A 12,206-nucleotide genomic window follows, 5' to 3' on the forward strand; every position below is an offset into this window, starting at 1 on the left:
GCTGGTCAAGTTATACATTCAGTGGCCTGGATATCACAGGGGTGAAGGACTTAAAAACGAATAGCAAAGGTGAGATTGCTACCAACCATGACAGTTGACAGACAGGTGCCTTGAGATGGGAGTCAGATTTGAGATGGGCCTTGGGTCAGATTTGCCTCCGTGAGAGGCTTTGTCACTTTCAGTGAAGACATGGGAAAGCCTTTTACTCTCTTAATGTCTTAGTTTCTTCAAGTGCAAAATGGGACTACAAAGAGTCCCTAACTCCTAGGTTTATTGTGAAGACAAAAAGAAATGAGACAATGCACATAAACCTTTGGTGACACCTGGCAGAGATGACTATAATGTTAAAATTATAATATTAGCATGAATGACTGGACAGGATGCAAGGACAAGAGCCCACCAGAAGCTGACTGGACCTCAGAGCCAGCCAGCTCAAAGATTCCGTGAGAGAATTTGCTGATCCTCACACTGTGGATGTAAACAACTGTCCAATTTTGAGGAAAACACTTTGAGGAAGTGAGAGCCATGTACAGCTATAGAGTGAGGACGAGGTCAATGCAGAGCACTTACAGAGATGTCTATTTGGGGCAGGCAAAGGAACACCTCAAGAGAACTCTTGGCATAGTTGATATTAATTTAATAGTAGCAATTAATAGCTGACCCAGCATTTAGCATCTGCTTGGCGATGTTCTACTGTATTATAAGCAGTAGTCTATTTAATCCTCACAATCACTTTATAAAGTAGATACTATTATCCCCAGTTGATAGATAAGGAAATTGAGACAAAGGGAGGGTGAATAACGTACCCCAGGCCACCCTTTCTTTAAGAGGCAGCACAATCTGGCTTTCAGGGACCTTGTTCTTAATCACCACACTGGAAGTTTTCAACTCAGGCTTTTTAGGTTCTAGGGCTAAATTACCTTGTCAGGGCATGGGGACTGCGGGGTGAGGGATTTTTTTCCCAGGGAGTAAATGGGACCCTGGGATTTTTCAAATTTTTTATGCACCTCTTTGGTGATGACAGACAGCAAATCTGATTCATATGGAAATGGAAGTAGGTTGGTGTTTTTTTTTTGTCTTTGAATTTCATATTCACTAAACACTCAAGCCAGAGTCCTGCCCTAGTCATACAGCACACAGTGCAAGTTCAGACTATACTCTGATTTTGATGTGGATGCATTTGCAGAAGCACACATATTTTTGTCTCTTTTCTGTGTGGGGGATGATTCTGGCCTCATATGTGGACTGGGCATAAAAAATATGAAACAGAAAGATGCCCGTTATGGATCAGAAGGAAATGCCACTTGAACAAGGTCTTCCAAAGTTAGTGCCTCTGATGATTTGGATCTTGTTAGTCTATAGAAAACTTTATGTGATTCCCCACATCATGACTATTGTTTTTCGCCATCAGTTATACTCTAACAATTTAACAGATCTTTTGAAGTTGAATTTGTGCCTGGCTGGTGTGAGTTGGTGGTTAGGCATCAACCTATGAACCACTGTTCAATTCCCGGTTGGGGCACATGCCTGTGTTGTGGGCTCCATCCTTAGTGGGGGGCTTGTAGGAGGCAACCTATCAATCATTCTCTCTCTCATCATTGATATTTCTATCTCTCTCTCTTCCTCTTCCTTCCTCTCTGAAATCAATGAAAATATATATTTTTAAAAAACATACAGAGGACACAGTGGTTGCATTAAAAAATTGAATTTGGAAAAAGAATTTTTAGTAAGGGCATTTCCAGCTCTATATACCTCAGAGAATTTGGGCAGGAAGATTATCTCACTGTGTGTGCCCATATTTGGTAGCTTCCTCATTAAGGAGATCATATTTCTCGGATATTCCAGAATTGTCCTTACTACTTTTTTTTTTTTAATTTTCCAGAGAAATACTGAACCTAGAAATGTTGTGTTACCTTTCCATGAGAGATGAAGAAGAATATGTGCACCGCATATCTTTGTGGCATATGAAAAACTGTATTTACAAGCCTTGACCATGATCTAGTATCAGCATTCCCAGTTAAAGCCAAACAATCTCAGAGTCTCCAAAGAATTCTTCCAGCTGATTAGTTCCTACTTCCTTTGCCCACCCTAAATAGACATCTCCGTAAGTGCCACTGTGTTATTTCCAGTAGAGTAACAGATGTATCTTGGATGCTGGCCCTGCACATAACTATTTTATTAATTTAATCTAGTTTTATATATTATTGTGATAATGATATTTTTTATGAATAGAATGACTTCACACAGACACATAACTGGCATTTGTGATGTAGCTTTCCTTTCAGTATCCTTTTTTACTGACTTAATACTCAGAGATTTTTTAAATAGAATCTGTTTGTTTTATAAGAAACATGACTTAAGTGGCTAAAAGGAGAGCCTGCCTAATTTTTCTGGAACACGCAGCCAAGTAAACATCAGAAAGAGTTGTTTAGTTAAGTGGGAGTCATAAAAAAAAGTCCTGAATTGCTTTAAAAATACTTCATAGCAGTTTCTTAACATGTTATGAGAGTCAGGGCAATCAATTAGAAAAATACACAGAATACCAGGAATTCCTATCCTCAGTGCAGACTCACTCATAAATACCATAAAACCTTTAGTAAGTGACTGGGACAGATCCCTATGGCAGTAAAGTGTTGATTTTGTGTTCTAGAAAGAGGTTGTTCATAATTAAACTCCCGGACACCTCTATTAATTAATATTTGCTTACATGAGACTAGGGGGTAAAAACAGGAAAATGGGTTGCTAAAATGCATTTTCTAAAAAATAAAAAAAATAGAAAAGAAATTCTTGAGGCACAATGATTTCTACAGGGAATTGGGCACTTAATTAATAAATAACCTGACCAACATAATAGTCATAGGCAATACAAAGGTAATATAGTTTATTTTTACATTTGGTTCCATTTGGTTCAGTAAGGAATTTATGCTGTATTAGGAAAGATTGAGATATGTGTAATTCCCAAGAATCAATATTGAACAATCCAGGAGAGTATTTTGTGGTTTAGATGATCAAATACCATAGAAATTCCAAGGAGGATGAATCAACAAGGCAAGAAGTGGCAGGAGCTTGAAGCTCCATGAAGAAACCGAGTGGAGCCAGATCTTAGACGACAGGGATCATGTCAGATGGGTTCTGGAGAAAGATGAGGGCCTTCCAGGAGAGGAAAGTCTAGTGCACCAAGCCACTGAGGTGGAAATGGGCCCAGAAGTCAATAGGAGAGAGAGGAAAATGGCCTGACTAGAGTAGAAAAAGACTGGGTTTGGCCACATTGCAGAGGCCACTGCAAGTCCCCAGAGGCCTGTAGTTTTGTCAGGGATGGAGAAAGGGAGCCTCAGAAGACTTTAAGCAGGGAAGTGCTTTGATGAAAATGGTGTTTAAAGAGGATTGATTTGGCAATGGGGTATGCTTAGAGAGACAGAAAGGTAGTTCTTTAGGTGGAAGCTTCTGATATTTTTATATACTACTAGAGGCCTGATGCACGAAATTCATGCAAAAGTAGGCCTTCCTTCCCCCGGCTGCCAGCACCAGCTTCTCTCTAGCACCCAGGACCCAGGCTTCCCTCACAGCCCCAGCTTCGTCTGGAAGGTCGTCTGGAAGGACGTCTGGTCTAATTAGCATGCTATGCTTTTATTATTATAGATAGTGTCTTAATTTGGGAGATTTTACTAACCAATGAACTATTTACATTCACATTCACTTAGACATTTTATCTAATATTTTAAATATATTTAATGCAATATTATATTTTACATCAAAATACTCCATACAGTTGTACTGTGCCACTTCTAGTATTTTGGACCAAGGGCAGGTGAAAATACCCAAATGGGTACTCTACCAGGGACAGAGTATTGGTAATAAGGCAGATATAGGTTTTGCCCTCAGAAAGTTTATCCATTGAGAGGGATTGGCTGTTAGCAAATTATGACAAAAATAATTAGTTACAATTGTGGTAGTGCTAAGCAGTAGTAGGTAATATGGGGAAGTCTAGCAGAGGGTCTAACGCAGACTTGTGGCCTGAGGATTTGGGGAAAGTCTCTCTGGGGAAGTGACATTCAAAAGGAGATCTGACTGGAGTGGAGGAAGGGAGAGTAGAAGGGAAGGGTGTTAGAAATTCTGAGAAGAGGAAATTAACACTTACGAGGGCCCTGAGGTGAAACAGAGTCCAGAGCATTCAAGGAACTGAAAGCAAGCCAGCTGGACGGGAGTGGCTGGTTGGCCTGAACAGTATGGAGAGAAACTGGGAGGAGTCAGATGGTGAGGTGCCTTGTCAACCACAGTGAGGCTTTCATGACACTTCTCCACCTTCCTGTGTGCCCTCAGTGACTTTAACATCCACGCTTACCAACAGGTCCTCACGCCAACTGCTTCACTATGATGTAAACAAGCTGAAGCTGTGCTTGGCCACCCCTTAGAATTCAAAGTCAAGTGAAAGTGCACCGTCTCTATAGCATTATACATTCTGAATTTCTCCATGTGACCACGGCCACTTATGCCTGCGCCTGCCACCAAACTTCCCTTTGACCTCAGAGCACTGTCTGCTCCTTTTACTATTCCTGATCTCTTAGTTCACTCATTAAGCTCTTGTCTGACTTCCATGTAGTATCCCAAAACAGAGTTCTCTTTCTGCTTGGCTATCTACCACCATCATGTCCCCCTACTTCCCTCCTAAGTGAGGATGAGCTTGTTTTCTCTGTTCCTCTCTTAATGCTGGGAAACTGGGGTCACTTCCAGGTAACTTTGCTACTGATTCATGCTGGTAGCTGCAACTTGACCCTCATGCCACTTGATAACCATTTTTTGGTTGATGGCTTACTTAATTTTTTCAGCTGTTTTCAAAGTTTATCATTCTAACCCTCAAGCCTATTCTTTCACCATATTTGCTTCCTGTCTCAGGGATTGGCACCCCATCTGTGAGCTGCCCATGCCAGGGATCCTCACATTCAGACGGTGGCCAACTTTGCTTTCTTATAAGTTTCCTTTTCATAGCTGTTGCCCATATTCAAACTATCACTTTTTGTGCCTTAATTGGTTTCCTTGCCTCTCATCTGGAATTCTTCCAATCATTCTTCCACATGACTTCAGAAGTGAATATAATCTTGTATTGCATTTTTTATAACTCTCCAATGACTGCCATTACCTACAGAAGGACAGTCCAACCTCTTTATTTACAGAGTAGAGCCCTCTATGGCCTGGCTTCTGCCCACTCCTCCAACCTTTCTGTTTAGGTGTGCCACCTCCTTCTTCTGCCCCATTCCACCCTTGGACCTGATATTCATTCTATTCATGCAAACTTGCCCTTGTTCCTCTAACCCTCCATGCTATTGCATGCCCTGGACATGGAGTCTCTCCCCACCCAGGTACTTTCCAGATACTTGCTAACCTTTGAGAATCAGTTTACAGGTTATAGGAAGCCTTTTCTGAACCCCTTTCTTCCCCTCCTCCAGTAGTCCTGTTCTCTCCTTTCTCCAGGCCCCCATTTCACTAGTACATCTTTCTATCAGAGCCCTTAGTGTATGTAGTGCAATAATTTGTTTTCACATCTCTGTTCTTTAAAATGGTTATAGGCAGACCTCAGAGATATTGCAGGTTTGATTCCAGACCATCGCAATGAAGAGAATATTGCAATAAAGTGAGTCACGAATTTTTGGCTTCCTGGTGCATATAAAAGTTATGTTTGCATTCCACTGTAATCTATTAAGTGTGCAATAGCAGCTAAAAATGTACAAAGCTTAGTTAAAAAAATACTTTATTGCTAAATTTACTAACCATCATCTGAGCCTTCAGTGAATGGGAATCTTTTTGCTGGTGGAGGGTCTTGCCTCAATATTCATGGCTGCTGACGGGTCAACATGGTGGTTGCAAAGGTTGGGGCTGTGGCAATTTAAAAAATAAGACAACTATGAAGTTTGCCTCATGGATTGACTCTTCCTTTCATAAATGCTTTCTCTGTAGCATGCGATGCTGTTTGACCCACAGAACTCCTTTCAAAATTGGAATCAATCCTCTCAAACCCTGCTGCTGCTTTACTAGGCTTAGGTAGTATTTGAAATCCTTTGTTGTCATTTCAACAATCTTTACAGCATCTTCAGCAGGAAAAATGGCACCAATAGACTTGCTCGACACAGGGTTGCCGCAGACCTTTAATTTGTAAAATACACAATGTCAGTGAAGTGTAATAAGGCAGGATGCGCCTGTATAAGCTCTGTGAAGACAGGAACTATGTATTCTTTGGCTTTGCATGCTTGGTGCCCAGTACAGTTCCTGACCTGTAGAAGGTCACCACATCAAAGGACAATCTCTCTGAATTGGCAAGTGATCTTACGGTCTAATTTACTGACATGAACGTCTCATGTGTGACCCTTCAATTTTCTTCCTCTTCCTTCTTTCCAGAGAAAAGCCTTTATGCTCCCTCTCTTTCCTCAGTCCTGTTTTGAGGAGGAAGTGTTCCTGATCCTTTCCAACATTCACTTCAAGTCCAGTGCCCTGGACCTAACACGATTCCATTTCTCCTGTACTTTGCTCTGTAAATTATTGCTCCTCTACCTTCCACATTTTGTTTCATTTTCAACTTTGACTTTTTCTCATGGCCTACAAATGGGTTCTCTCTCTCCAATTAAAATGAAACAACTCCAGCTCTCTCAATCCCTTCCATGATCATCCTGTCTATGGTAGTTTTTCTCCTCTATACCTCCCCTGACCTCACTCTCTCATACTTCATTATTTTCTTATTGCATTGATGAAAATAGTGTTATTTTAGTTTTTTGTTAACTCATGTTTTGTTTTGTTTTTTTCCCCTCACTAGAATGTAAGCTCTATGAGGCTCGAGATCTATCCTCAATATCTAGCACAGTGCCTTGTGCAGAGGCACAATTTATTTAATTTATCAATTGGATAAATTAATGCATGAGTGAATAAATGAATGAATGAAACTGCTATCTTCACTAACAAACCCCTTTGGATTCTGCACTTCCCTTGCTCTTTCTAATCCAGCCTGGCTTCTAGCCCATTGATCTATTGAAATTGCCCTTTTAAAGCTTGCCAATAACCCCTTTATTACCAAACCTAATAGTATGGACATTTCTGTGGCATTTGATAAACCTTCCTTGAAATTTCTCTGTTATTGGTTTCTAGGAGGATGAATTAACCTGGTTTTCTTCCTACACATCTGGTCACTCCTTCTCTGTCTCTTTCCCTTGCTCCTCTTACTTTATTTGACTTCTTTTTTGGGGGGAAGTAGTCTCTTTGAATACTACACAACCGATCCAGAGATTTCAACTGCGAACTCCAGGTGAATAAATGTAAACTTGCATTCTTATTCTCAGCTTCTTCCTGAGCTTCAGATTGACATGTTATATATTTCCAAATGGGGTTTTACTGTAACCTCAAATTCACTATGATTTAACAACAAATCTATAAACTTTCTTCTTCCTCAGTTCTATATTTCAGCCAATGAAGCATAGTCTGTCCATTAGCATAGACTTTCATCCTGAGAATCAGCTCTGTTTACTCTCTATGGCACCTCCCACTAATCATTCACTAAGTCTTGTCAATTCTTCTATTGCAAAATCTCTGTCTTTAATCTCCATACTCCTCCCCCTTTTTAACCCAGCCTTCACATGACCTCTAAAGCAATCTTCCTGAAATACCTGTTCTGATCACCTCAAACCTCAAGCCTCTACTCAAAAAACTATGACTGTTACTAGGAGAGTTAACAAGGAAATGTGCTCTTTGAGTTTTGTACCATGACTTAGTGTGATAATTTTATAAAAGTGTAATTTGGAATTCCTTTTATTGCCTAAGGAATAAAAGCCTCTCTACTAAACCTTTATGTCCATCCACAATATAGTTCCAACCTGACTTTCCACCTTTATTCTTCACTTATTCTATGTTCTAGCCAAAGAGATTATTCATTACATATTCCCATGTCTATATATTTTTGATTCATGGTTGAGCTGGTATAGTAGAAAATTTGTGGACTAAAGAGATGCCTTTTAAATGAATTATCTTAAAGCCTTGGTCTTCAATGAAGTTTACTTGCACATATACTAGTATAGCTCAGAAAAATAAACCCAAAGTATGTATCTGTAGATATATTCTGTATTGGAAACATCACATTTACAACTATGTCATAGCACAACTGAAGTTCCTTAAGAAATACTTAGCTCTGAGATGGATAGGCTGGTAGCCCTTCGGGGCCTCCATGCATGCCATTCCTCAGGAGCCTGGACGCCACCACAGCCACGATGATTCCTATCCAGCCAATTTACAGTTAGGCTACTGTTTTCCAAAATCACTAGATTCCAGGGTCCGGGATTTAGAGTATGAGGGATACCTTGCAGTCATTCATTCTACTTTTTCTTGCCATAGGTGCCAAGTCAGAGCAAACAGCTTCTTGTACCAGCCAACCATCTGGAATGTGGACGTGATCACTTGATTTTCTTTTTCTCTCCCTACTCTACTATACATACTCCCTAGTTTGTCAGGCTAGTTTTCCTGGCTATCCAGAGGCCAACCTTGATCCATATTTGTTCAGCTTTGCCCCATCACAAAGACAGCATTCATCTCCAAATTAGAAAAACAAGCTGTGTGTCTGCTCTTTTCCACTAGCGCTGGGTTTCAGCTGCTTACATCCCTAACTGTAATGTTATCAAAGGAAACAGAAGTGCCCATCCCCTCACATCCGGTGGACATCTCTCCCTTACTCTCCTGGGTTATCTATTACACATTCCTACCACAAGGATAAGCATTTTGAATACATTTTAAAATATTTAAAAATCATTTATAGTGAGGTTTTTTTTTGCCAGAGAAATTTATTAGAGAAACAATATGTTTTTATAAACACTACACAATTACTTTCTCTCTGTACAACTGCAATGGTATAGCAATAGAGTGTGTATTAAATAGGCTATTCCAGGAAAGCGAACAACCTTTAATAATTTTGTTTTTATAGGAAAACATATTTCAGGTTTCAAGCAACCAAATGTATGCAAACTTTTGCAACACACAATTATAGATGCTATGATTTCAACTTTCTAATATATATTCTAACATATGTATATTTTAATATACATAAATATGTATTTTACTAATATATCATATATTCATGTATATGTATATCTGTTATATATGGACAAAGACTGGATGGAAACATAGGAAAAGAAAAATTGTTAATGTGTAAAGAGTTGAAAAAAATGTTCTCCTTAATAACTTTGTATTATTTATATAATTAAAAATATAGCCTTAGCAATAGATAACTGCAAACATTTTTTCATCTCCTCTCTAAAGGTGACCCCTCCCCATACCCACAACACATTGTTTTATGTTATCTTAGCATCTTACATATACATCTTAATATAGTAATCATATTTTACTAAATGTGTATTTTTCCAATTAACTATAAGTTAGTTAAGGCTGAGGATTACCTCTTACTAGTTTTGTACACTAGCTCAAAGAATAACATGGAGCATAGATTAGAAATTTGTGTTTTGTAAATTATTAAATGAAAAAAATTGGTCAATTTCTTCATGTGGTCCCACATTGATGGAAGTAGCACATTCATATAGATAGCCAGTTATCATAAGAATACATAAATATCACCTACAACATCTGAAAACTTTGGTCAAGGCAGAAAATAACCTCCTTTGAAGTAGGAATGTGCAAATAATTTATAAGTGAGTCTAGATGAAGTGTGAATAAGAGATTTGTGGGTGTATTCCCTGCCTTCAGGCATCAGACATTTTTTGTTCCCCAAGGTTTTGGGTTTTGAGTGTTTTTTCCTTCTTTCACATTTTCCTGAAGTCCATTAAGATGATAAAATTGTTTTCTCTCTCCAACCTTTTAAAAGGTCTTGAATTGAACACATACTGCTTTGACCATTGGGATACTAATGGAATTATTATCAATGATGATTGTTTAAGTGAGGATGGGCTAGAGAGATTCAGCCTAGGGGTATAATTTGGGGCAGGGCTGCACAACCATCATTTAAGGAAGTAGATGAGACTCCAAGAGAGGAAACTGTAGGGAAGCAGAAGTGGTGACTAAAGAAAGGACCACTGGGAATGCTCATGATCAAAACAAAACAAAACAAAACAAAACAAAACAAAACCCCTCAATCAAACAAATAAAGTATCATAAACAGGGAGTGTGAATCAACTAGTTGGGTATGTCCTATGCCTGTTTGATAACAAGCATCACTAGGTGCTACCTGTTAACAATCAAGATTTTCTAGCCTTTCCTCAAAGTAGAATCTTCAGGACAGAGGCCTGGGTATTGGTACCTTTAAGACAAGGCCCCTTGAGATTCTTTTTCTTTTAAATCTAAACTTAAAAAAATATATATGTGTTTGTTTTGTTTCATTTTTTTTAAATCCTCACCTGAGGATATTTTTCCATTGATTTTTAGAGAGAGTGGGAGGGGGAGAGACAGAGAGAGAAATATGGATGTGAGAGAGACACATCGATTGGTTGCCTCCTGTATGTGCCCCGACCAGGGTCTGGGCCTGGGAGGAGCCTGCAACCAAGGTATGTGCCCTTGACTGGAATCCAACCCAGGACCCTTCAGTCCACAGGCTGACACTGTATCCACTGACCAAACTGGCTAGGGCTAAAAAATGTTTTTATTGATTTCAGAGAGGAAGGGAAAGGAAGAGAGAGATAGAAACATCAATGATGAGAATCACTGATCGGCTGCCCTGGGCATGCCCCCCACTGGGGGTGGAGTCCTGACTAGGAATCGAACCATGATCTCCTGGTTCATTGGTTGACACTCAGTCACTGAGCCACACCAGCCGGGCCCCTGGTGATTCTTATAAGCAGGAAGTTTAAAAAGCATTGAACTGGTTCATTATAATTTCATGATTGGGAATTTAGAAGATAAAAATTCATAAATCTTCATACCCACATACACACACATCTATGCCTATAGAGGTTTTTCTTTCATTCAAAATGCATATTTACTAAATGTGAATGTCTGTGATGGGAATAAGACTGCTCATCACTGTGAGGGGAATTAAAGGAAATAGAAAATTTAGTATCAAACTCAATATGCCCCTACTTGGTATAGTTTACAAATTTACAAACTTATGTGGGTGTTTTGAATAAATTACCTAATACATAATCAGGCAGTGTTATGTATGTGTGTGTGTGTGTATGTGTGTGTGTATTTCGTTTTTTGTGTTTACTTTTTAAACACTCATTGAACGAAGTTGGATAGTCAAGCTGAGTCATTTAGTCTCCTAAAAAAAGTCCCTGATTCCTCTTTCACTTGGGAATTTCGAATTTAGAAAGTTTAAGAACTTCATGTGTGATATACCTTTTCTAGAAAACTATTTGAACAAACCCCTACACTATTTCAATCTATACATTCAGGGTATTGACACTAAGGCATATCTGAGATATCATTGGCTTGAATTAATGCACTGATGATTTTCAGACCAGCACCCTTCTTTAACTTTTAGAAAGGCTCCCTTTTGATCCCAATTAGCTTTTTACTCTTTGAGAGTTAAGTTTCTGGGTTGAAAATAAATATGTTGTATTTTCTGGGATGCACACATTGTACTTACGCTATTATTAATAAATGAATATATCGTCACCTAAAATGGATTAAGAAAAATAAGTATACAATTTATTTTAAGAAAAATAAATGTCCACAAATGGACATTTGTGGTGAGGAGGTATATTGAACTTGGATTGTGTGAGGCCTTCACACGTCCCTGGGCCTTCTTATTTATTCATTCTCAGGACAGAGGTCTGACAATAAATATTAAAAGATTTGTGAATATAGTATGCTCTCCACTGGATAGTGAGCTTCTTGAAGAAAAGGCCTTACATTATAAACTCCCTAATACCTTTTAACACAAGGTGGCACATAGTAGGTATTTGTAAACACTGATCAGACTTGAATTTGATTAAGGAACATCTAGGAGTGATTGCTTTCTCTGTGTTTGATCCTAAGAAGTGAGATAATCAGTCCTTATTAAATTATAATCAGGTTATAAACTAATCCTCTCATCCTCTTCATTATAGTTTATAGATGAAAAGGAATAATAACAAAAATCTTTGGTTAATAAACTTTTCATAAAATTAATCCAATTTACTGCTTATGAAGCTTTTGTCTATCTCCCTTGCAACTTTTCCTAATATGGTAAACAATGGGTTTTAGAGAAAGTTTTCTTGACTTGGTTTTACTATTAGTTAATACTTCTAAAA

This window comes from Eptesicus fuscus, chromosome 10, assembly GCF_027574615.1.
Source record: "Eptesicus fuscus isolate TK198812 chromosome 10, DD_ASM_mEF_20220401, whole genome shotgun sequence".
Classification (NCBI taxonomy): Eukaryota; Metazoa; Chordata; class Mammalia; order Chiroptera; family Vespertilionidae; genus Eptesicus; species Eptesicus fuscus.